Source organism: Giraffa tippelskirchi, chromosome 7, assembly GCF_054371585.1.
Source record: "Giraffa tippelskirchi isolate mGirTip1 chromosome 7, T2T-mGirTip1v1.2.pri, whole genome shotgun sequence".
Lineage (NCBI taxonomy): Eukaryota > Metazoa > Chordata > Mammalia > Artiodactyla > Giraffidae > Giraffa > Giraffa tippelskirchi.
The window spans coordinates 48,242,159-48,267,093 of record NC_137281.1 but is presented as its reverse complement, the minus strand read 5'-3'; the positions used below and the strand labels follow the sequence as shown (position 1 = coordinate 48,267,093).

At 50.5% G+C, this 24,935-nt stretch overlaps 1 long non-coding RNA gene across 6 annotated transcripts in view; it reads right to left on the bottom strand.

Moving 5' to 3' along the window:
• Positions 1-24,935, bottom strand: part of LOC145514730 (uncharacterized) — a 72,712-nt gene that overhangs the window by 10,091 nt on the left and 37,686 nt on the right. For 2 of the 6 annotated variants that reach the window (XR_014060330.1, XR_014060328.1), the window contains exons 10-14: positions 24,150-24,268; positions 18,314-18,426; positions 14,925-15,102; positions 6,957-7,464; positions 5,397-5,476 (exon numbers count right to left, since the gene is read on the bottom strand). This is a non-coding gene — a long non-coding RNA (uncharacterized LOC145514730). Of the gene's footprint in view, positions 1-5,396; positions 5,477-6,388; positions 6,551-6,956; positions 7,465-14,924; positions 15,103-17,675; positions 17,893-18,313; positions 18,427-18,608; positions 20,017-24,149; positions 24,269-24,935 lie in introns of those variants that run through there. The other 4 variants (XR_014060325.1, XR_014060327.1, XR_014060326.1 and 1 more) reach the window with 3 other exon arrangements.

Below are 24,935 nucleotides of genomic sequence, written 5' to 3'. Positions count from 1 at the left end.
TGCAGCCCTCCAGACACCATTTCTTCCCTCTGAGTCTTCTTCTTCAACAGTCTTTACCCTTCTTGATGCCCCCACTAACTCATCATCCTTCTGTAGCTATAACAGGAGGTAACAGCAGGTGCTTGGGGAGAGACTAAAAAGAAAACCACAAATCCTTGTTGGAGGGACCAGGAAAAACTGGGGCTGGCAACCCGGGATTCCTCCAGGGGTTGCAGGTGGATCGGGTTCCACCTCTGGGCCACAGTGATTGGGCCCAGCCTCAGACACGTGATTCCTGTTGGGCCAATCAGAGTCCACCACAGGGTTCCAATCTCTGGTGCTGAGAGGGTAGCGCTGTTCTCTTGAGAAACGTCGGAGCCTGGAGATGCCTGTGGCTGTGGTTCCTGCCTTCGGTGGGTGGAGGGAACTGACCCAAAAGTCACCCAGGGAGAAGTTTCTCCCTTTCCAGTTCTCTCCCACACCATCTGATTGTATCAAGGAGGACGGTGTCAGTTTAGTGGTTTCTTTTTTCTTGGATGGAGAAGGGAATGGCAGCTCACTCCGATATTCCTGCCGGGAGAATCCCAAGGACAGAGGAGCCTGGTGGCTTCAGTCCATGGGGTCATAAAGAATTGGACACGACTGCGTGACTAACACGCTTTTTCTTGGAAGAAAAAAGAGAAGATGGGGGGTGCGGTGGGCAGAGAACAGTACTTGAGTCTCTGAGGCTCCCCCACTCAAGACATCTGATTAGAGGAGCTGGTCAATTCTTAAGCCAATTTACTTAAGCCAGGGTGTGTTGTGTTTCTGTCATCTTCAAACAAGAGTCCTAATGAAATACATCTGTTAAAATTACATTTAAAAGCATGTATTGGATGGTGACTGCAGCCATGAAATTAAAAGACGCTTGCTTATTGGAAGAAAAGCTATGACAAACCTAGACAGCATATTAAAAAGTAGAGATCTCACTTTGCTAACAAAGGTCTGTATAGTCAAAGCTATTTTCCCAGTAGTCATTATGGATGTGAGTGAAAGTGAAAGTCGCTCAGTTGTGTCAGACTCTTTGTGACCTTATGGACTATACAGTCCATGGAATTCTCCAGGTCAGCAAATGGAGTGGGTAGCCGTTCCCTTCTCCAGGGGACCTTCCCAACCCAGGGATAAAACCCAGGTCTCCCACATTGCAAGCAGATTCTTTACCAGCTGAGCCACAAGAGAAGCCCATATGGATGTGAGTTGGACCATAAAGAAGGCTAAGCACCGAAGAATTGTTGCTTTCAAGCCATCATGCTAGAGAAGCCTCTTGAGAGTCTTTGGACAGCAAGGAGATCAAACCAGTCAATCCTAAAGGAAATCAACCCTGAATATTCATTGGAAGGATTGATGCTGAAGCTGAAGCTCCAGTACTTTGGCCACCTGATGAGAAGAGTTGACTCATTGGAAAAGACCCTGATGCTGGGAAAGACTGAAAGCAGGAGAAGGGGGTGGCAGAGGATGAAATGGCTGGATGGCATCACTGACTCAATGATATAAATTTGAGCAAACTCCGGGAGATGGTGAAGGACAGAGAAGCCTGGCGTGCTGCAGTCCATGGGGTCGCAAAGAGTCAGACATGACTTAATGACTGAAAAACAACAACAACATACATAGGTATATAGGTACAACATCCATAATATTTTAGACATGTGGACACTCTCTGGGTCACCTCTAGGGTTATGATTTGGAATATTTCCATCACCAGAAAGTTCCCTTGTGCCCTTTCCCAGTCAGTACTCCCCCACCCTAGAGGTAACTGATCCTTTGACTCCTGTCATCATCGGTTAGCTTTATCTGTTCTCGATTGTTGTATAGATGGACCTACATAGCGTGTGCTCGTGTCTGCCTTTTTTCCCTTGTGTTATGATGGAAGCTCACCCACGTGGTCGTGTGTGGCAGTGGCTGGTCTGTCTTCACTACCAAGTAATATTCTCCTAGATGAAGAAACCATGACCTTTTCATTCTCTGCTGGCAGGAGCCTCAGCTGTTGGCAGTTGCTGACTATTGGGAGTAACGCTAATATGAGTGGGCTTGCACATGCCTTCTTATAGAACAGAATCCTCCATTCGACTGGGGACACTCCAGAAAAGGAACTGCTGCTTATGGGTTGTGTGTCCTTTGAGGTTCGTCCTGCCAGACAGTATCCCAGTGAGACAGAACTCTTGTTCCTCCATGTCTTGCCCTTTTTCAGAGGGGCTGCATTTACACTCGCTTCCTCCTCTTCCTTTCTCAATACACGGTGAGCCCCTGGTATGCAACAGGTATTCAGCTAACTCAGCTCATTTTTGGAGAATGAATACTGATCAATCCCGGTTCCCATTACCCTGCCATCACAGTCACCTCCAGAGCCCTGATCACCATCACAAGGGACATTCAAGCACTGCCCGTCATGAACCTGATCTCTAATCTCCACGGAGCCCTGAAGGGTTGGCAGACGATGAAGCTGAGGCCCAGCGAGCTATTCACTCTGTCCCAAGGTTCCTAAGTGGGGCTGGGAGGCAGGTCTGCCCAAGGCCTGTGGGCTGTCACCACACTGTCTCCTCTGAACACCTCCTCCACCTCTGGTACCCCTGCAGCCCATCTCCCAGATGGCTCCCGTGCTTGTCTGTTCCCGTGGAATGGTTTTCAGGGCCCATAAAATTTCTAGACAGCTCGGCTTCCCCCGGGATGTCTCTAGGGGCTACGGTCTGTTTATAAATGCCCCCTGGGCCTTTTCCTTTACTGGCCTTTATTGACAAATAAATGGCTGACTCACAAGAGTAAAAATATACTTCTGGTTTAGAGTTGTGTAGAGTTATTAAAAGTTTGTTGTGTCTACTCAGATGGTACAGCCACTGCCTGAAGACAAGGCAGCTGATCTGACTGTAGGACAGACACAGATAAACGTTCCCTCTTCTGACTCAGTCACGGCCATATGTTGTAGGTCACAGCGACAAGGCCCTCGAGGTCCCAGGGTCAGGCCCCGCTGGAGTTTGGGCGGAGTGGCAGAGTGCTGGGTCTGGAGCTGGGGACCTGGGTCGATGCCACAGCTCTGTCATTTCCCAGCTGTGTGACCCTGGCTGAGTCCCCTCCGCCCCAGTTGGAAAGTGGGAATCACACAGCTTGCCTCCGGGGTTGGTAGGAGAAGTGAGCAGTTTCAAACAAGTTGCCAGGGTGACCATTAGAGGTGCAAAGGGTGGGCCTTATATGAGCTGGGAGAGGAGGGCTGTAGCCAGGAACGCCCTCAGGCAGGGCTTGGGAGCTTGCCCTGGGAAGCTGTTGTGTGTTTAGGCAGGGTGAGGGCTCAAGGGCAGGACGCAGGCAGCCTCTGCCGCAGTAGAGGTGGTCCCTGGACTGCCAGAAAGCTGCTTAACCCCAGAGGCTGGAGAAGAGCCCTGCTTAGTTCAGACACCCCGCAGTCGGGTGCCCACCTGCCACGAACTTCCACGGTGCTTCAGCTCCCTCAGTGGGCAAGCAGCTGATGCTTTGAAAGAGAGGCAGAATTTACCATGCAAGTGAAGTGAAAGTCGCTCAGTTGTGTCCGACTCTTTGTGACCCCAAGGACTACACAGTCCATGGAATTCTCCAGGCCAGGATAATGGAATACTGGAGTGGGTGGCCGTTCCCTTCTCCAGAGGTCTCCCCAACCCAGAGATCGAACCCAGGTCTCCCTCATTCTTTATGAGCTGAGCCACCAGGGAAGCCCTACCATGCAAGGAAAATGATAAATACTGAAGACAGGAAAAGACCGCAGATACAGTTATCCGCAAGCCGGCAAATATGGGCCAACTGCTCAGGCCTTTCCACCCAGCCTGCTCCTCCCCAGCCTCTGGGCGTCCACTGGGCCCTGCAGGCTGCACCGCCAGCTCCAAGTTGGCACAGGCAAGCTCTCCTCTCCGCCCCCCAGCCCTGGTTCCCAGAAGCTCACCCACCGGGCTGCATTCAAGCGATGGGCTTTGGCAACTGTGGTGAGACGGCATCTACATTTCCGAGACGGAAAAGGCTAAAATGATATGTTTTGGCCCCGTCTCTAACCTTTGGAAGGGTGCCCAGCTTCCGACAGTCTCTGACGCTGTTTTGGGGGAGGAAACCTTAAGTTGAGGAAAAACATATTGCTTTCCTTCAAAGCTGTTATTTGCTCTTTTTGAAACTCTCGTTGCAGGGGCCACAGACGCTGTGTCCCATCGTGTGCCTCACCACCTCACAGGGGGGCATCCCTTGTACTCCCAGGTGGTCAGAGCCTGGATATTATTTTCCAGAAAGGATTAAGGAGGAAAAAGTCTTCTAAGAAATAATTACTCCTCTGCCCCAAACACTCACGGTTCCTTCCAAGAAATTGTGCTCCCACCAAGACTGGAAAAAAAAATCACCCAGTAAAGTCCTCTTATCAGAAAGGGATTTATCCCTCAGTGACCAACCCGGAGAAAACAGACATGCCCTGTGGTTCACAGGACGAACCCTGGCTTCCATCTCTTGGCTCTTACAGACGTTGTCATCAAGGCCCCTTTAAAGTCCTACCAAGAATCTATGTATCTGAATCAGATGCAAAATATATGGCTTAACTTGGGAATGGAAGTGTGAAAGTGTTAGTTGAGTGGTGTCTGACTCTTTTCGACCCCGTGGACTGTAGCCCATCAGGCTCCTCTGTCCATGGAATTCTCCAGGCAAGAATACTGGAGTGGGTTGCCATTCCCTCCTCCAGGAGATCTTCCCTACCCAGGGATGGAACCCATGTCTCCTGCGTTGGCAGGCGGGTTCTTTACCACTGAGCCACCTGGGAATAATTATAATGAAAAGAAACCAAGCACCGTGTTATTTAGAAGGCAGGTGGTTGAATCCATTGAAAAATCAATTCTAATAGGTTATTTACAGAAGTAACTACTTATTTGTTTTTCTTTTACCATTCTTAATGGTTCTTTGTTTGTTTGTGTGGGTTTTTAATGACTTAAAATAGTTTCCTGGACTAGTGTCGTACTTGACATGAAAATAAACATTTTTGATTTGGACTAGATGACTCAAATGAAGGGAGGGAAGGGACACTTGGCCTCATTGGGCCCTTGGATAGTCTTGAGTCACTATCGGAATCTGAGTTTCAGCTTCTGCATTTGTAACACAAGTGATTTGGGGACTTTCCTGGTGGCCCAGTGGTTAAGAATCCGCCTTGCAATGCGGGGCGCCTTGGTTTGATCCCTGGTCAGGGAACTAAGATCCCACAGCCATTTGGAGCCCAGACGCCTTAGAAGTCAATGCAGACAGGCAGCTTCCATCAGTTCTAGAATAACCATTTAGCCAAGATGCAATACTACTTCAAATCTCAAAAAATGTGAGAGTGACCCGAAACCCAGGATGTGGGCATTGAGTCCACCTGGCAGAAAGGCACCATTCCTCTCGCAGGGACCCACCTCAGCTGCAGACCAGCCATTTCAGCTCAGGCATCGCAGTGGCTCCGGGTAGGAAGGGCCTTTCTTGGGGTCCTCTGTCGCTGGAACGACAAGGTAGTTTGGAAAGATTTTGGTCATTCGGAGGTTGAGGTCATGGGTGGAAGCAGATCGTGGGAGTCAGGGCACTGTCCAGGCAGGTTGGGGGACAGGCCTGGTGGAGGGGTCAGCGATGGGCCAGAGTCAGGCTGAGCTCAGGCCATTTGTGGTGGGGAACCAGTGGTATCGTCAGCCTGCTTTGCACGCCGGGCACAGAAACAGGGGCAGTTGGAGGTAGAGACATGGGGAGAGACACTGGGACACACACTGACACGTGAAGAGGAAATGCCAGATGCAGACTCGGAGCGCCTTCATGTTGTCAGTCTAACCAGGAGGCCGGTAAATGGTAAGACGCTTGCTGCCTTCGAGGTGGAGGAATAGGGGAGGAGCTGAGTAATTCTCCTCTGTATACAGGACTGGGGGGCTGGGGTCCAGGGGCTCTCCTGCAAGCCCCTTTTGGGATGGAGGTCAGTGCTCCCCACGGACAAGGCAGAGCTGTCCCCGACCCCGCCACACACAGCCCTCCTCTCCTCACTCCCGCTCTGCACGGCCGCGCCTCCCAGCTCACTGCCCTGACCGGAGTTGCACCTGTTTTCAGGCTCCCCGACACAGGCTGTCCAGGAGAACGTTCTGCTATGATGGAAGCTTTTAGAACCTCACTGTCCCAGGTGGTGGGCACGTGTGGCTCCTAAGAGCATTGACACGGGGCTGAAGTAACTGAGGAGCTGAATCTTCAATGTCATTGGGTTTCAATGACTTAAATGTAAACAGCCACACATGGCTGGTGTGGGGGTCGGGGGGCGTGGTGTCTGTGCTGCACGGTGGGACCTTTGCCCACAAGCCCCTGCCTTGTTCATCTATTTCTCTGAACTGAAGGGAGTGACTGGCAAATAACAAACTTGCATTGCACGAAGGTCTTGTTTTGTTTCTCTCTCCCCTGTATTTTTTTGGGGGTCTTGGGAGATCCAAGAAGTAAGTGGAAGCCTCTCTCCTCAGCATACAGACATACAATTCATGAAGGAACTCAACTGGCCAGGCCTGGCCATGAGTCTACTCTCTGTAGAGAACGATTTGCAGACCTAAAAAATGAATAATTCTTCAAAATAATCAAATATCCAATTATTGCTCAAACCATCCCAATTGCCATATATACATATACATACATATATGACCCATATTATCTGTTATCCCCATCTAGTTACCCTATTATCTACCCATCATCTTTCTATCTATCCATTATCTATCTACTGTCTATCATCCATCCATCTGTCCATCCATCATCCACCTCTGTCTCTGTGATCTGTTTATCCATCACCTATCTGCATCCATGCATCTGAGTCAGGGTGCATGAGGGCCCACACACGCACTTGACACGTGGATTCCCTCTCTTCCCTGCATGGCCGATTCTCTCATCGCCTGGTCAGTGACACAGATAGAATCGGGGGCCTCCCTCCAGGCCCAGTGCTGCTTCCTACACGAGCTCACCTGGAAAGTGATGACTTCTCAGCCCCCAGCTGCATCTGGCCAGCTCCCCAGATGACGGCTGTCAGGTCTGCCCTCCTATCTCCCCATCGGTCACCGAGGATGTGCTCGCTGAGCGTGGAGTGTGGAGCTGGCAGCCGCACAATCTGATACGGCTCCATCTCGGGCAGATTTCAGCACTCTGTCATCCTCCCAGCACTGGCGCCAATGTGCGGCCCAGCCCACTGCCAAACGGAGCTGTCAGACCCCATGGCGGAGTCTCACATGCTTGGACATGGCCAGGCCATGTCTAGACAATCCCCAGCACCCAAGCAAACACCCTGGGTCTAGTCAGACTGGATTTAGCCCGGCTTCCCAGAGGCCCACAGCTGTCAGGGCTCTGACAACCCTGGGTGCTGTTTTCAGGGCCCATGGCTCCAGAAGTCGGCCCTTTCCTGCTGAGTCTGGAAGCCTGGGGGTGGTGCTGTCACAGCTGAAACATGGATTTCCGTTGGCAGCATTCGGGTGTTATCTGAAATGTTGAAAATCGTTTTCTTTTTAATTTCTCCATTTTTCAACCTGACCCCCCAGTCTTTCTCATTTCTTAACACTTATCTCATTCACGCTAGCACAATAAAAATAATATTTATCATGCACACATAATGCCTCTTTTCATCCTCACAATGATCTTAGAGGGATCCTTATCATTCCTGTTTTACACAGATGAAGAAAGGAGCCCAGAGAGGTTAAGTCACTTGCGTCAAGGCCACACAGCAGGGATTGGGCTTCAGCCTACATCTTTTCCAAGATTCCAAAGGTTGGAAGCAACTGATTGTCCAACAGACCTGTTTCTTCCTGGATGGCAAGGCCCTGTGATACCAGGGTCATGAGAAGGGCAGAGCCGGGGCAGAGTCTGGTAGGAGCCTCAAGGATGCTATGGGGACAAGGACTGTCTTCCACGAGGCCCATGGGCCCAGTCCCAGAGTGGTCCTCCTGTTTCATTGATTCCTCTCTCTCTCCCTCTCCAGAATGAACTCCAGCTACTGTAACAACAGCAATTTTTCAGGATACTTCCTCATGCATGGCAGTCCAGGTGAATAAAAGCTGGGGGTCACTTGCCCACCAGACCACCTGGCCAAGTCTGGGTCCCATTCAAGGCCCCCAGGACACAACACCATCCCTATGTTACAGATACAGAAACTGAGGTTCGGAGAACAAAGGAATTCATCCCCGGCCCCACAGCTGTGGGGTTCAGAGCCAGGTGTTTGCAGCCCTTGACCCAAGCACATTAGGATCAGGGGCAGAACTTTGGGAAAATATGGGATGCCTCTGGGTCCCAGAAACTCACATTCAATTCATGTGGGCTGGGTCCAAAGCTCCTCAGGTGATGACTGTGTTCAACCAGGGTATAAAACTTGATGTTCCAAGTAGGGTCCCCGGATAAGCAGTACCACCCAGGAGCTTATAAAATGCAGAGTCTCAGGCTCCACCCAGACACTGTTGTTTTGAAAACAGTATTTTTTTCCTATCACCTTGGGCACTGGAATCCCACTTAGCCACAGTCAGTGCTCCTGCCCACCTACCGCACCCCCAGTTCTGACTGAGTTGGCCGCAACCTGTGCACCAGGGTGGTTAAAACCCTGCAGGCAGCTCCAAGGAGCTGAGAAGTATAGTTCAGAATCTCTGCTGAGTTAGACTTCTGAGCACGAGGTGGTTCTTAGTGTATCTCTTTGGGTGAAGGACTCTTTCTTCAGTGTAAGTAACATTTGTATTTATTGACGAGCAAATGAAAAAAGTCACAACAAAAAGGTGACTCTCCCTTCTCAGGGCTGTTGTCCTGAACTTAGCTTCATTAGCTACAGGATGTCCCTATATACCCTCGCCTCCTGGTCACCTTGACAAGAACAAGGGCTTGACCACGAGATTCAAATTTAGGGAAATGAGAGTTTATCAGTAAGAAAATGTTAACTTCGGAGAATATGCTTTACACCTCAGCCTGGCATAGCCAGAACCGTGTTCCTGCTACCCCCAATATGGTCTGCTGCAAATGGTGTCAGTCCATTCTTTTTTATGGCTAAGTAATATTCCATTATATATGCCACATCTTCTATATCTATTCTTCTGCCAGTGGATATTTAGGTCGCTCCCATGTCTTGGCTATTGTGAATAGTGCTGCTGTGAGCACAGGAGTGCACGTATCTTTTTGAATTAGACTTTTGTCCAGATGTATGCCCAGGAGTGGGATTGCTGGATCATATGGTGGTTGTATTTTTAGTGTTTGAGGACCCTCCATCCTGTTTTCCAATGGCTGCACCAATTTACATTCCCATTGACAGTAAACTTGTTTCTTCTATTCTACTTCATTAAAGATACACTGCTTATGAGCCATCCAATTGATTTTATAATTCATTAGCCCCAAATGTTCCAAAAATATGTGTATATATACACACACACACACACACACACACATATATATATATAATGGAATATTACTTAGCCACAAAAAATAATGGAATAATGCCATTTGCAGCAACACAGATGAACCTAGAGATGATCAGACTAAGTGAAGTAAGTCAGAAAGAGAAAGACCAAGACCACATGATATCACTTAACACATGGAATCTAAAATATGGCACAAATGAACCTGTCTACAGAACAGAAACAGACTCACAGACATACAGAACAGACCTGTGCCAAGGGGGAGGGGGTGGGAGAGGGATGGATCGGGAGTTTGGGGTTAGTAGATGTAAACTGTTACACGTAGAATGGAAGACAACAAGGTCCTATGTACAGTACAGGGAACTACATTCAACATCCTGTGATAAACCACAATGGAAAAAGAATGTGAACAAGAACACAGATGCATAACTGAATCAAACTGCTATACAGCAGAAATGAACACAACACTGTAAATCAACTATCCTTCAATTTAAAAAAAAAGAACAGACAAGGCTAGAATAGAATAGAAAATTTCAGACCGTAGCAGGAACATGGCTCTGGCTCTGCCAGGCTGAGCTGTCAATCATGTTTCTCATCGTGCCTGGGGTACAGACAGGTGATCCCAAGAGTGAGATGTGGTTCTGCCAAGCTGTGCTGGGGCCCTGGACTGGGAGAGCGATCAGGCTAAGTCCCCTAGAGGTGAAAGGTCAGCTAGCAGATTAATTAGTGGCTGGGGAGGGAGTGATGAGCTGACTGCAGGTCACCCCTACCACCGCTACTAGGATCCCACGATTCTCCCCAAAGGGCAGTCTCCCCTCTTTGGAGGCCAGCCCATGGGTTATACTGGGGGTGCTGTGTGGTCCTCCTCTGGGGCACCGGGCACAAGCCTTGTATGACTGCAGCCGTTGGGCGACAGGGAGTGCTGTCCCGGGCCTCCTGAGGGGTCCAGGGAGAGTCAGTTACGGAGCAGGAAAATTCCAGCCCCCAGGCTGCCCTCCGAAGCCTGGGGCCGAGAGGCTGGTCTGGGCAGGAGACGTCAGAGAGCAAGCCTGCATTCCCAGGCCAAGGTCCCCAGGGTGTCCGAGGATTCTTTGATCTGAACCAGATCCTTCTGTGTCCCCAGCGGCGCCCTGCTGCGCGTCTGTCCGCTCTGGGTTGGAAGCCTGACGTCTCGGCCTTGTTTAAAGGCGTGGGGCCCTTGCTCCCCACGTCTGCTGCTCACATCCGTAGATGCTGTGCGACTGGGGTTGGGGGCTGAGTGGGAGACCCGTCCCGTGGTCCTGGGGACAGGCGCCTTCCCAGGGCCCCTGGGTCCTCTTGCCAGGGGACGTCAGTTTGCTGTGACCTTGCACAAAGCATCACATCATGTGGATAATATATGCCTCTGGTGACATCTGAATTACTGCCTTGGGTGCAGGAGAAGCTCTGAGCATCCTCGGGGCCTGACTAGCCCCCTTGTCTCCACTTACCCATGTCCTCCCGACCACCCGTGCCCCCACCCCTTTTGGCCCCGACAGATGTCGTCGAGCACACCGAGCTCAGGTGCTGTGACCCATGTGTGACGCTGATGTGCAACAGGGCCTGGCCTGACAGGTGGTGCGGGACGGGCAGACACCAGGCACCCGTGGGTCTGTGACCCTTGCAGCTAATGGGGGGTTTCCCCAGAAGCCGACTCTGGGAGAAGCATCTGAGTATACCCTTTTTCTGATCATCACTGCCTCATAACAAATAGCCCCAAATTTAGCGGCTTCAGGCAATGGTTGGGCAGGTGCCCCTATAGTCAGCAGTCACCCCCACCTGGCGGGGACCCGGGGACACGCAGCAAGGCCACTGCAGCTCTTTAGTCTTCCCACAACTCCGGCAAGCTGTGCTCTTATGGATTTGGAAAACACCTCTCCAATGAAGATTAGAGATTCTCAAAACAATAACTGCCAACAGACTGGGCGTCCGGGTCTTCATTTCACTGCCGACAGCTTTAACGATGGCGCTTCTGCAAGGTGGACTTCCATCGAGATAGACCGCAGATCTGTGTCTTCAGCGCCAGGGGCAGGGAGCTGGCTGGGAAGGCCTGGGGGTCAGAGCCTTGTTTGACCTTTCACCTTCCACCAAACAGTACAAAGTGGAGGGTGTTTTCCTTGATAGGAACTGTGAGCAGAAGCCTTTTGCCCCTCTCTCCTCAGGCACACATTGGCTTGCAGCGGGCCCTCTGAGAGAAATGCACACTCATAGGTTCTAGCAGAGAGAGGACCCCATGGCCTCTGGGCGTGGTAGGGTTGACCGCGAGCTCAGCGGTTTTCAAGGTGCATCACGGTGCCACCATGCGACCCTCCACCTCTTCCCTTCTCCAGGCTTTCCAGGGATTTCTTGGATCCACTTGTGAGGACAGAACCCTCGGGGATCCTGAGGAAGGAGTGGGTCCTTCCCACCGTGTACAGGTGCCTTGGAAGGACGTGGAATCGTTGGGTGAGACTGAGCCCCAGGGGTGTCTCTTCCCGCTAAGCATTTCCCAACTGACCCTCAGCACGTGTTATAAGAAGTCTGGCCTTTGGAGGAGGTGGTTTTCATCCCTAAGATGAAAATGCTGGTGTTTAACCCAAACAACTCTGGATCAATTATTTTTTCTTCTTTCTTACTCTCCTTTTCTGTCTTTTTGGGAAGAGGAAAGTTATTGATTGGGTAAACACAGATGTGTTTAATGTTTTAAGTCAGTTCACAGTATATGTGGAGTCAACTAAATATCTCTGGGCAATAACTAGCCCAGAGGTTGTTCATTACAGCTGTGAATGGGAAGCCGCCAATGAGAAAGATTTTTAACATTGGGATGATGGAGCTCAGTGGTGTGGGACATTTGCTGACTGTTTCCACATGATCCTTTAATATCAGCGAGAGTGTAGGGCTGGCTTCTAAGCTCTCTGGTGAAAACCCAGAGACGAGCTCCATCACCAGCCCCAAACTGCTGTTAGATTCCTAGTTATGTGTTATTAACTAGGCTTATTCCTGGTCCTTCTCACTTCAGTCCTTTATTTGCAAGTGCATAAACACCCACAGCACGACGGTTGTTCCGGGTTGCACTGCCCAGGATGGCCGCACCAGTCCACCGCAGCCCCTGCTCTTTGTCTGCTGGGACACTGACCCCCTCCCTCTTCTTGCATCTGCCCAGACCCATGACTGTGGTGTGAGTCATGCTGTGTGTACCAGCAGAGGCTCAGACATGAAAGGTGATGCTGTGTCCACCTGGACCTCTGGGGATGCTCAGGCTTGGTGCCCAGTCATCATAAGCCACCTGGAAGGACCATGTGTGGGCATCCTGTTCCCAGCCCATCTGGGGTCCCCACCAGCATGGACCACTAGCAGGTGAGCCAGAGGACCTCCAGATGATTCTAACCTTCACCTGAGCAATCCTGGTGAGAACCGCAATGCTGAGTGGAGGTGAGCCACCCCTCCTAAACCCTGCATGGTGCAGAGATTTGCAAGCAAGATAAATGTCATCACTGGGGACTTCCCTGGTGGTCTGGTGGTTCAGATTTTGAGCTTCTACTACAGGTGGCATGGCCTCAATCTCTAATTGGGGAATGAAAATCCTGCCTGCCATGCGGTTTGACCAAAAAATAATAAAAATTATATTGAAAAAAACGTTTTTGTTTTAAGCCACTGCCTTTTGGAGTGGTTCACACTGCAGCAAGAGACAACTGGCACACTGGAGGTGCAAACTCAGTGCACGGAGAGCTTTCTGCCCTTGGCTGGCTTGATATTATTTTCTTTTATCTCAATTTGAAGTCATTTTGTTGGATTATCATTTTGGTTCTGTCATGTATTTAAACACATTGAAGAAAAATGATTGTTTTTAAATCAAAGGTAAAATTCACAGAACATAAAATTAATCATTTTAGGGTGTTCAATCAGTGCCATTTAGTACTTTCACAATATTGTGCAACCGCCATCTCAATCAAGTTCCAAAACATTTTCATCACCCCAAAGGGACACTCTGTATTCACTGAGCAGTTGCCTCACATTCTCCCCCTCCAGCCCCTGGAATCACCAACCTGCACTGTCTCTATCGGTTTACCTCTTCTGGACATTTCATACAAATGGAATCGCCCAGGGTCTCCTATGTCTGGCTTTTTCCACTGAGCATAATGTTTTCAGGGTTCATCTGTGTTGTAGCCTGCATCACAATTTCATTCTTTTCTATGACAGCATAATATTCCATTGTATGGATGGACTGCATTTGGCTTATCCATTCATTAGTTTCTGGATGATTTTTTACTATTTTGAATTGTGAACATTCAAGTATTTGCTCGAATCTTTGGTTTTCCATTCTTTGGGAGCATATTTCTCAGAGTGAAACGGCTGGGAAGATAAGTATCTTTTAAAAACACCAACAGTGCCATCTAATGCATGCAGTAGTGAGAGGCTGAGACTCTCTCACTGAGTCATCTGAAGCATCAAGAAGTGACAGCATCCCAGGTAAAGCACCACATTTCAGGCCTATTCTTATGGTTCTTAAGAAGCCAAATGCTTGCTCCAGAAAAAAATGGAGAGCGGCAGTTTGCCACTGCTTATTATTTAGATTTATAGTTGATGAAGATGTTTTAATGACATTTGGGGAAAGAATTACCCAAGGCAGATTACACTTTGTAAAACTGCCAGTTTTTGCAAGTCCCCAACTCAACTACTGGCCACTTCCTATGGTTCCACCTAATGTCAATTAGAGTGGTCTCTGCATATCACAGAGACTTAACCAGTGTTTCGCCAGGTGAAGCCAGGCTAAGAAGCTCAATTTTCCCGGGTAACAGGGATTCCAATGACGCACAGTCCAGCACATTGTAAGTGGCCGAGGGGCTTGTTAGGGATGGGGTCTCCCCCTGGCTGACTGCCCTGGGTCCTACATATAGGCACTAAGCTGCACTTCAGGCACCGAGGAGGTGATTAGAGAAGAGGTGTGTGCCAAGATTTTATTTAAGATAAAACATGCACACACATAGTTTTCCTAGAAACCCACCTCTGTGGACAGATATGTGTTCACATCTCATTGTCCAGAATGGTGTCAGGCAGCCACCTCTAACTGCAAAGGATGCTGAGTACTTCTTTATTTTGATGATGTTTTACTTGGGAGCAATTTCAGATGTTCAGAAAAGCCGTTGAGGGTTCCCACATATACTACACCCTATTTCCCCTTCTGTTACTGTCTTCCATCATGAGGGCACATTTTCAGAAGAGAGAAGCAGCACTGATACATTCCTGTTGACTAAACCCCAAGCTCTATTTGGATTTCACCAGTCCTTCCACGGAGGTCCTTTTATGTCCCAGGATCCCATTCAGGGTCCCACACCACACTTAGTCACCATGTCTCCCTAGCCTCTGCTGGGCTGTGACCATTTCTGAGGTTTTCCTTGTTTTCATGACCTTGACAATTTCAGAGAGGAATGGTCGGGTGTTTTACAGAATGTCCCCAGAGTTGAGCTAGTTTGTCAGCTGGGCTTTTCTCACACCTGGACTACAGTCACAGGCACAGAGATACTGGGGCAGGGGCAGCATAGCCCCACGACTTACCACTGTGACGTGATCTTGGTCACCTGATTAATACAGTGTTGGCCAGCCTTCTCCACTCTAAGGCCACTGTTAGTCTCTGTCCTTTGGAAGCAAGGCACCAATTCAGCTCATATTCAAGGGCGGGTGAGGCTCCACCTCCTACAGCAGACAGCATCCACGTAGATTACTTAGGATTCTCCTGGAAGGAAGAGTGATGGCCTTATGGTCGCCCTGGATAAAATCAGGGTCCTCTTGGTAAGGAAGTAGGGAAGCATGGATGTTACCAACATTTGCCTAATCTATGCAGATAACAGGATCTTTACTTTCTTTTTTTTTTAATGCTGGAATGATGGTTGGGGTTCTTATCAGAGGTTGGCAACCTTTGACAGGTGTGTTTTATTTATATAAGACTTACATGCTGGAGATGGGACGGTCGCTGGGGACACAATGGTGACCAGATTGTGGCAGACACAGCTACTGTCACCCTTCCCTTGGAAACAGAATCCCAGGACTTCAGCTGGGGATGTGGCTGCCCAGGCAAGGATGACATTTCCAGCCTCCCATGCATGGTCACATGACTAACTTACGGCCAGTGGGATACAAATGCAAATGATATAGCTAACATCTAAATAAAGCCATGGACCAGGTCTCCAGGATGGATACGTGAGAAGAAGGCAATGACTTCTTTATGGCTCTTACTCTTTACTGGACTAGAAGCTTTTGGTGTGGTGGTCCCTTGGGTCAAAGCTGTGGCATCAGTGATTATGCTGCTGCTGCTGTGTCGCTTCAGTCGTGTCCGACTCTGTGTGACCCCATAGACGGCAGCCCACCAGGCTCCCCCGTTCCTGGGATTCTCCAGGCAAGAACACTAGAGTGGGTTGTCATTTCCTTCTCCAGGGCATGAAAGTGAAAAGTGAAAGTGAAGTCACTCAGTCGTGTCCGACTTTTTGCGACCCCATGGACTGTAGCCTACCAGGCTCTGTTGTCCATGGGATTTTCCAGGCAAGAGTACTGGAGTGGGTTGCCATTGCCTTCTCTGATCAGTGATTATAAGATACCCATAAATTCTTCACCTGTGAACGACTCAGGCAACAGTGAATTCACCAGGGAACTTTGCCCTGGGGTCTCCCCCTACTGTCTGTGTCAGCTTGGGCAAGCTGCGCCCTTCTGTGCCCATCTGGGAACTTGTTCATGAGTGTCAGTGCCTCTCACACAGACCATTAGGAGACCAGGGCGCTGTGTACATAAGACACTCAGGACTATGCTTGGCAGGTAGTGTATCACAAATGTTTACTTCTGTTTTTGTTATTGTTATGATTATTACTGGAGCTTCCCAGTTGGCGACCATGGTAGAGAACCCGCCTGCCAATGCAGGAGACATAAGAGACTCAGGTTCAATCCGTGGGTCAGGGAGATCCCCTTGAGGAGGGCATGACAACCCCCTCCAGTATTCCTGCTTGGAGAATCCCGTGGACAGAGGAGCCTGGCGGGCTACAGTCCATGGGTCACACACAGTGTTGGACATGACTGAGTAACTTTGCACTCATGCACGTATGATTATTACCACAATGTTTGTAGAATTAAAAATAAAAACATTTAGAATAATAGGATCAGAGATCATAACCTTCCATTGTTTCAGGGGGAGTCTGTTTATTAAACACGACTCTAAACTGCAGCCCTAACAAGGCTGGTCTCAAATGTATGAAACGATTTCCAAATTTGGGACCCATGAGCCGACTTGGGGCACAGGAATGAGTCTGCATTCCAGATCAATTAGGGAAATAGTCTGCAGCAACTACGGTATTTTGGAACACATCAAAAAAGAAGAGAGATCACTGTTGTATGTCAGAGTCAGGAAGAAAAAGTAAGGCATTTATTTCTGTGTGATTTCCAGAGCGGTTCACTCACAGAGTCCCCGCTGGAGACGCAAGAAATAGCAGGCCCATGTCAAAACCACAGTGAACTTCTCACTGACTCAAAGACCTCCCACCCAATCCCGGGGGATGGGGTAATTCAACGGAGATTAAAGGCTCACGCAGTCCTGGTAACCAGAGGAACACACGCTCTATTAGGTTACCATTCCCATTCTCCTGCCAAGCAAAAGGGCACCGTTTGCCTAGAGGAGACAGAATACTCGCTCTCAGCCAGAAAACCCCCAAGGACCGGAGCTGTTTGACCAAGATTACAAAAAGGAGAAGCTGAACTGCACACCCTTGCCTGGACGTTACCGCCAGCCCCCACGGCGTGAGCTAAAGCCCCTGGCATTTGAGTCCAAGAGAAATGAATAATGCACTTAGCTAGACATTTCCTCCCACCACCAAAGTCCTTGGTCACCCTCATTTCTTTTCTACTTGACGGTCTCACTTCTTCCTCTGGCCAGGTACCCGTGATGAAGCCTGACACTCCGAGGACAAGCGCTTTCTCTGCGAGCTTTCGCCAGCGTCCTGTTAGCAGCCTTTGAAACTCAACCCCCTCTTTTTTATCCTGTATCACTTCCTTTCCTGGAACCGTTCAGTCTTTACTCAGCAATCCCATTAGATATTTAACTTCCATTTTTTAAAAGCTGATAAAGATGTATAGAAGTTGGAACCCCATCCGGGGAGGTTAGTTTCCAAGCTTGGCAGAGACGGGGGAGGGCGGCAGTGGGCGCTCGGGGTGCTGGACCCCCTCCCTGGGGGCCCGCCCACACCTTCTGGGTGGGGTGGGGGCCCATTTGGGCACCCGTGTGGCCTTAGTGGCATGCTCTGGGGGTGGGGGGGTTACTGCACAGACTTTTACGTGGCTGGAAGTCCTTGTTTTCATCTTCCTGGGAAGTGGCTGAACTTCGTAAGAAAAGGGAGTGCCTCAGCAGGAAGTGGTGGGCCGATCTCGTGGAAACTTGATAAGGTATTTAATCCCGTGGAGCCGCCCAGTGTCTCCATGCTTTCCCCTTCTATTTCACGGAGGGGAGTTGCCAGCTTTGCTGTGGGGGCGGGGGTTGCAGAGGAACCTGGAAGAGGCAGAGCGACCTTCCCCAGAGACGGAGAGGAAGGGAGGGTGTCCCCGGAGACCTCTGCCCCCCCAGGAGAAGGGGGCTCTGTTTCTGCGGCAGGTGGTGGGCTGCCCCCAGAGCCCATCCCTGCTCCTCTCTGCAGACACTGCCTGGGGCTCTGCACCCCGGCTCTGGTGTAGCTATGCCCCAGGGCAGCCCTGGTTGAGCCCCGAGGGTACAGCACTCTTTCCATCTCAGTGCCCTCTGTCTGAGTCTCCCTGGTGCTTCCAGCCCCGTTCTCCTTGGTTCTCAGATCGGATTCAGCCCCTGCCTTGTTCCTGCCTGGCTGGCAGTGAGTGACTCCACCTCTCTGGGCCTCAGTTTCCACATCTGTGCAGTGCACCTGCTCGCACCCATCTGGCAGCAGGCCAGGACTCACCGAGCCCGTGTCGGCGGAGCGCTGCTCAGCGTCTGGCCCACGCGGGACTGTTCTCCTCCGTGCTGGGAGCAGCAGCCCACCAGCCGCGCCATCCAAGTGCTGCTGGGATGGCCCTGTTGAAGGACAAAGCAAACGGTTAAACTGAAGATGAATATTTTGAATTCTAGCTGTTGGATGTTATTTTAGTGATTTTTATCAGAGCATCGCCACCTCCTTTCTGCGATCTGACGAGGAGCAGTGTCAGGAAAATGTTGCTCGTGGCTGTGGGGTCACTGAGTCTGTGCCCCACACTCACCTCCGCAGCAGCTCCTCTAGATCTGACACGTCAGCGCCTCCTTGCTGTCACTCAGCCAGCATCTTGGGCCCTGCTGTGTCCGGTCGGCTGTGGCAGGTGATCCTTGTCAATAGCGTCCTTACAGCAGCTCAGGTTTATTGAGTCCCCTTCTGTGCAGGTTCTCAGTAAGCCTGGTATTGGCTTCCGTCACGGATTACTCTCCGAGTTCACAGATGTGCAAACTGAGGCTCCAGCTGGCCGAGAAACTGCGCTAAGTACCCTGCATGTGCTGCGTGCCTCCCGGACACACAGGCTTCCGGCCGGACTGGGTCAGTCCTGAGGCCGACGCCAGGAGGGAGGTGCCGTCACTACGCTCACATTGCGAAGGAAGAAGTCTGAGTAAAGACCTCACTGCCGGGGCCACTGCTGAGGACAGAGAGGAACCTTGCCATCAGAGCTGGATGCAGAGAACATACTCGCAGAGGCCGCAGGTCCAGGCCTCCCTGGAGCAGAGCCTGGTGTGCAGCTTGTGTGCTGCTGTGCTGGGGGTGACAGAGGGAAGGGACAGAGGCAGTAAGCGTCCCTTTGCCATGGTTTCCCCGCTGTGGGCATGCGGGCAGGGGCAGAGTCCTCTGAGGGCCCAGAAAGGGGGATACACCCACAACTCCGAATCCCTGGGGTGCTCCGGGGGGCACCGGCCCATGCCCCGTCTGACCTGTTCTGAATAGAGGTCGAAAAGTCCTCAGGAAGCCGGTAGCATGTGCGATGCTGCCTGCCGAAGACTCTGGGCGGGCTCAGGCAAGTTCTCTCTGGCTAAGCCCCTTCCACACTTATGGTGCCCTGGGCTCATCCCAAGGAGATGGAGGACACAACAGCAGTGGACGGGACCTGCCCTGGGAAGGTCCCCCGCCGCCAGTGAGAACCTGCCCGCACCCACAGGGTAGCAGGGCCGGAGCCCAGGTCCACTGAGGCCCCAGAGGGAAACGCTGTGTCCTGACTTCTCAGACCTCGTGTGGATGGCGGGACATCCAGAGGAAAGGTCAGGCATGATGTCCAAGTTCCCTGGATCAGCCTCGGGGGCTTTTGCCTGGGGATGTGCTGTTCGCTTAGCAGCTACTCAGGGGCCGAGTACCCCGCTCGTCCAGGGCCTCAGCTCTGATGCTGAGTGTGCTAGGTGCAAGTCCTCTGCTGACAGGCACAGCCAGGGTCCCGGGACCCTTGGGGAAAGTTCTCTGTTAGGGCTGAGTCTCCCCTGGGGGCCTGCCTCCAGGCCGGCGTGGGGCTGGGAGCCAGGTACAGAGACACAGGTGGCGTGGGATCTTGGAGAAGGTCACAGTCTGTCTCGAACCAGGTTGGTCTGGCTCAGAAATCCATATGCGACCCCCGGCAGGCCACGCAGCCTCAGCTTCATCTTGAGTCTCAGAAAAATCTAATGGAAAGAAATCATCTGGAAGAGCTAATATGCACAGAGTGTTTCATTAAGTGCTAGGCGCCAGACTAAGTGCTTCCTGTGGCTTCTCCACTGAATCCCATCAGCACCCACGAAAGCAACACTATCAGGGTCTCTGTCTTGCTGAAAAGGAGAGGGAAGCTCAGAGAGGTTGAGGGACTGTGCCGAGGTCACTCAGGTTGGATCCTGGAGCTGGATCTGAGCTCAGGCAATTGGGCTCCAAGCTCACTCTCTTGGGGAAGTGTTGACTTCTAATTACAAAACCCAAAGGACGAGCCATACCCCCCTTTTACCATGAAAATGGAAAGTCTCAGGGTTCCCAGGCCTGTCCTTGTCTCATCCCAGGTCCAAATGCCCACAGACTGTGCCTGCGTTCGGGGGTCAGTGCAGACCACCAGGGTGTGAGCTTGGCTCCTGATTGGCCCCCTGGGAGACACCAGCTCCTCAGGACAGAGCCATGGAACATTTTCCGAGATGCCTCCAGGTTAGGCTCATCCTCCAAAGCGTTCCTGATGGAGTAATCCCTCTGAGAGATGCTCCAGAAAAGTCCAGTTCCGGAGCCAAGCACATTTGCAGAAACACTGAGTGCTACACTCCCTCCTGGAGACTCAAAGTTCTCCTCAGCCCGAGAGAGACTCGGAGAGGCAGCCAGGGCATGAAACCCGGGCCATAAAACGCATAAATTCAGGGAGCTAATGTACAGCATGGGGATTACAGCTAATAACACCGTATCATGTACTTGAATGTCGCTGAGAGTTGTTGTTCAGTCGCTAAGTCATGTTCGGCCCTTTGTGCCCTCATGGACGGCAGCACACCGGGTTCCTCTGTCCTCCACTAGAGTTTGCTACGTCCGCTGAGTCGGTAATGCTGCCTAACCGTCTCATCCTCTGCCGTCCCTTCTCCTTTTGCCTTTGGTCTTTCCCAGCATCAGGGTCCTTTCCAATGGGCTCTTCGCATCAGGTGGCCAAAATGTTGGAGCTTCAGCTTCACCATCAGTCCTCCCAGGGTCGCTGAGAGGGTAGACTGCAAATGTTCCCACCACAAAAAGAAGTGGTGACTGCATGCTGGGCTGGGGGCACTATTAGCTGCTGCTGAGCTGGCGATCATCTCGATACCTGAAAAGGTCTGGGCATGCTGCATACCTTAAGCTTACACAGTGTTATGCATCAATTATTTCTAAATAAAGCTGGGAGGAGACTGAGGCATACTTCTCAAAGAAAAATAAATAAATAAGTAAGATGTTTCTCAAATCGATTCTTTCCCAAATGCACGTTAATGTGCCCCACGCACAGTGAGGGCCAAACAAACGTTGGAGTTTAGTCTGGGGCAGCGGGGTGGGGAGGGATGGTGAGGGGTGCCTCTCAGGACAGGGTCTCATGGCTGTCAGGATGCCTTTGCCCATTTTACTAGACATCTCAGGATAAATGTCATTTCAGGCTTCCCTGGTGGCTCAGCTGGCAACAAATCTGCCTGCAATGCAAGAGACCTGGGTTCGATACCCGGGTCAGGAAGATCTACTGGAGAAGGGATAGGCTACCCACTCCAGGATTCTTGGGCTTCCCTGGTGTCTCAGCTGGCAAAAAATTTGCCGGCAATGTGGGAGACCTGGGTTCCATCCTTGGGTTGGGAAGATCGCCTAGAGAAGAGAAAGACTACCCACTCCAGTATTCTGACCTGGAGAATTCCATGGACTATACAGTCCATGGGGTTGCAAAGAGTCGGACACGACTGAGCAACTTTCACACTTCAGGGTAAAAGCTGTATTTGATGTAACTCCGGTCTCTGACTGTCTGGGTAACGTCACAGCCCCAGGGTGGCAGAGTCCCTGGGGTGTCGCGGGGGCCAGGAGAGGTGTGGAGAAGTCAGGGCCCCCACGTTGGGTCACACAAGCCATCTGTGAGTAGGTTCAGCTCGCTGGTGTAGGAGCAGAGGTTCCTTGGGAACACACATGGAAAGAGGGGCCTTGTATGGCGGCTCGTCACGGGGCCAGCATGGGGGAGGGAGCAGGTGGGGAAGACGAGCCGGCCAGCCCTGCTGCTTTGGGGCCCTCTCCGGGTCTCAGTGGTGTGGGGACATCCGGCCCCAGATGCCCTTCTGTCCCCGAAGTCCTCCGGCTTCTCTTGAGAGGAGCTCTTCTTCGCCTCGGGGTTTGAGTCTTCATGGCTTTGGGTTTCCACACACCTTGGGATGTCTAACATGAGCACTTAGACCAATCAGGCAATTCTGCATGAAGGGAGCACAATCCTGCCCCTGCAGATTTGGGCCCAGGAGAAGGCTTCTAAGGTCAGGGAGCTGGGCACTCCCTGCTGCCCCCTTGTGAAGCAGCGCCCTCTGCTGACGCCTCGTGCGGGGTTTATCCTTGTCCACGTTTCTGAGACAGTCTGCGGTTGGTCCAGCCCATCTGCTGGTGTCAAGTCATTAGCTACTGGCAAGCATGGGTGGGCTGCTCTGGATCTGAGGGCAGCCACAGACCAGCAGAGGGGCCAGGGAGCCCTGGGGCACAGAACATGGCACAGTCCTACCCATCGCTGCTGCCGTTAGGGACTCAGGTGTGCAGGGTCCAGGTCGCTAATGCTGTCTGACCCTAGGAAGAGCACCTCCTCTCCCTGGGACTTGCTCTTCTTATAGGTCTTAAGTTATTTGCTGCCTTCAAACAAAGACAATGAGAAATTATGACTCCATAATGACTCCAATAAATCCACAATAGAAACCTTTCTCAGGAGAAACGGAAAAGTCATCAAGTGCTCACTAGTTGGAGAATTTTGAATATGCCATTTTAGACCCTGAGAGCTCAGACAGACAAAAATAATACATATATGGACAGTAACACGTAACTAAATTTGCTCTAGTACAAGCACATAGAACTTTATGCCCAACAAACAATACAGTGGTTTTTCAACCCCAGCTCCTAACACATCTTCATCCCCTCCCCCATCTTCCTTTAGATCACCCCTCTGAACCCCATTCTGTTCTTTTTTTTTAGACAGTGCACTCTATGATTTTAAAATGGCTTGTGCTAAGCAAGAAAAAGAATGGAGCATTGAATGGCATTTGCAAATTACTTTCAGTTTGTGGCTTTGAAAGAAAGGTTGTATAAAGTATTGATGGCTAAAGCACTTTCTCAGGGGGTGGGTTTGAAAAAAATGGCAGATCAAAAGCTCCTTGAGACTGTGTATGGGTATGTGTTGGGAGTCTGTTCTGTCCAAAGGAAATCTCTGGCAGGTATTAATTTGAGGGAGAAAAAAGGAAGTTTTTTAAGTCAAGTCATCATTAGGAAGGGAAAAAAGGGAAAACGGAGAAAAATTACAGCATGTTTTAATTGTGACTCGGAAACTTTATAAACACAATTTACACACGTATCACTTATAATCACGGTCCTGGCCAGTGCGATAATTATGATAAATCCTTTGTCAACCCTACTTAGGAGCCCTTATGAAGTAGTCGGAAATTAGTTCACATACTAGAGAATACTTCAATAAAAATCCGACCCAACCCAGACTCTCTGCACATGGAATTCCACATGGCTTGTAATCAGATGTTCACCAAATCACACTTTTTCATTGCCAAACGCCTTGGCAGGTTAGCATAAACAAGTCTTGAATTCATTAAGTTGCATTTTTTAGCCTTCTAATTAGCTGAAAGTTGCATTTCAAGCACAGCACGTCAAGTACTTGGTTTCAAGGTACAATGATATGGCATAGGAACCAAAGTCCAGCCTTTTGTTGAAAACGTTGGTTGATGATGACTCTTTGCTTAAGTGGCTTTGGGCTGGTTTCAGGAGGTGTGTATAGAGGTATTGCCAAGGAAGCATTCTTAACACACGATCCTCCTTTCTAAAAAGTCACCCTACCTCCATCTCTACCCTTTCCATCTGAGGTTGCGGTGCTAAAAATTAGTTCCTCCCACACATTCACCTAATGCACAATTAAAAAAAAAAGTTGCAGTGTTTTCCTCTCAGTGATTCACGTTGGTAAACTCAGCCACAATCCATGTCTTATCACAATCATGTTGAAACATAAACATTTTTCTCAATAATGTTTCACACTGTCATCTGCATTCATGCAAAAATGTCAGCATTTTGATAATACTGTAGCTCATCTGTTTGAACTTACAGTTAAATGGCTTTGGACCACGTACAGAAGACACGGCCTGCCGATGGGAAAAGCAGATTCTGCCATGTCAGATGGTAAGGACCACCAAATCTGATTCTCTCCTGCCTTAAAAATGAAAGCTGAAAAAAAAAAATCAGGTTCAAAAACAAGAAAACAAAACAAAAAAGGTGAAAGCTGAGACCCAGAGGGGAGGAGAGCTACTCAAGTGTACGTGGTGGATGAGCAAGCGGACTGGGAATCTACGAGGACCATCGCATCTGTTAGTGCATCCTTCACTGTGCTGAGATGCTTCGCATTCCTGATCTCACCTGTCACGCTCCAGGGTCCCACGCCCCCATCTCACTGGCAAACTACTGGGGAGCAAGGAGGCCGAGGGTCTTGTTGAAGCGCAGATAAGCAGTGAGTGCTAACCTCGACTGCGTCCAGCTCTCCTGAATCTCAGGTCATGCCCTTTTCACTAGATCAGGGGGTCCTGGGGGTTTTCATAAGGGACCAGGAGTGCCCATGAGGCACTGGCTTTCAAACATCTTTCAGCACTTCCCTAGTAACCAGTCATTCTCCCTGGGTCTCTAGGGCAGTGGGGGATGCTCCCTGGCCCCCGATCTCCCTTTCCTGCGTGTAGTACTAGAAGCCCCAAGTCTGGGTGGGCTCCAATGGCTTGGCTGGAAGACTGCACTTCCCGTCAGTCTCTCCCAGCAGTGGGGGTGGCCCAAGTCTAAGTTCTGGCCAGCAGGGTATGGGAGGAAGTGTGTGTCCCGCCCAGGTCGGGTCCTTAGAAGAGGATAG